Source organism: Monoraphidium neglectum (assembly GCF_000611645.1).
Source record: "Monoraphidium neglectum strain SAG 48.87 unplaced genomic scaffold scaffold05193, whole genome shotgun sequence".
In the NCBI taxonomy this organism is placed as follows: domain Eukaryota; kingdom Viridiplantae; phylum Chlorophyta; class Chlorophyceae; order Sphaeropleales; family Selenastraceae; genus Monoraphidium; species Monoraphidium neglectum.
The window spans coordinates 2,376-3,703 of NW_014008437.1; positions in this window are offsets into that span (position 1 = coordinate 2,376).

Genomic DNA, 1,328 nt, shown 5'->3' on the forward strand with positions numbered 1-1,328 from the left:
GTAGGGGACTTGCGTGTCAGGGCCCGGGGGGGGGGGGGGCGGCATGTGCTGGAAAAGTGCTGGGCCCAAAATGTCATGGGTATGCGAAAGCGCCTGCGATAACAATCACGCTCGGGCCCTGCGCATCACAACAATAGATAAGCAGCGAGCTTCACGGCGCCGCCAGCGGGGCCGCGCGAAAGAGGCCAGCGGCGGCCCACGAGCCCCCTCGCGCCCCGCCCGCCCGCCTGCAATGCCGGCCGCGCGGCCCGGCCCGCGCGCCCGGAAGCTACAATCCCCCCCTCACCTTCTCCAACAGATCCGCTGCCATCCACCAAAAAACAGACGGCGAGCTCGCGCGGTGCCGCCGCGGCGACGGCGGTCGCTGCGCCGGCGGGCGCGGGGGCGCCCAGCGGGCCGGCCAGGGCGTCGGGCGGGCTGTCGGCGCCTGGATCGGCGGCGGCGCGCGCGTCGCTGGGGCCGGGCAGGCTCTCGACCTTGTTTTCGGGCGGAGGGTGGGGGCAGGGGCGAGCGGGGGTGATGGAGGAGCTGCCAAGAGGGAAGGTGGCCGCGTGGAGAGGTGGGCGGCGTTGGTTGGGTGTCCCGGGGAAAACGGGGGAACGCGAGGTGGGTAAGAGATGCTGGTTTTTTTGGGGGGGGGGAGGAAGCCAAAGGCATGCGCCAAGTCCGCCGTGCGGAGGTCGACCCCTTGCTGCCAGTCTGCAGCGCTCAGACCACTCAATGGCTCCTTGAGAGCGCCGCCGTTCCGCCCCCTTGCGGCACAAACCCCGGGTCTGACGGCAGACACCCATGGTCACACCCTTCCGCCCCGCCCCACACCGCGCCCCGCCCCGCCGCACTGCGGCACTCCAATCGAGTCGCTGCAGCCGCACGCACGGACTGGCCACAACAGGGCGCCGCCGTATCCCCCCCTCTATCTTGCCCCGCGCCCCCTGCCCCCCGCCCCACCATGGCGGCGAGCGCCGCCTGCAGCTCCCAGTGGCAAGGGCGCCTCCAGGGCGCCGCCTCCGCGTCGCAGGCGGCCTTGGACGAGAACAGGCGGCGCCAGGAGCCGGCCAGGCGCGCGGCGGGCTCGGTCAGGGGGGTGGGATCCCAGCGGGAGGCGAAGAGGCGGGACCAGTGGGCGTCGGAGTACTGTGATGGAAAGGAGAGGTTGTTTGATGTGTGTGTGCGAGGTTGCTCATTGTGTGTCTGTGTATGTGTGCTTACGTGTTGCTGTCATACGTGTATATGTATTCGTGGGTGGGAGTTATATGTTTGTGAGAGTGTTCGTGTATTGTATGCGTGTGAGCATTGATTGTGTGCGTTTTGATTGCGGTTACGGTAGG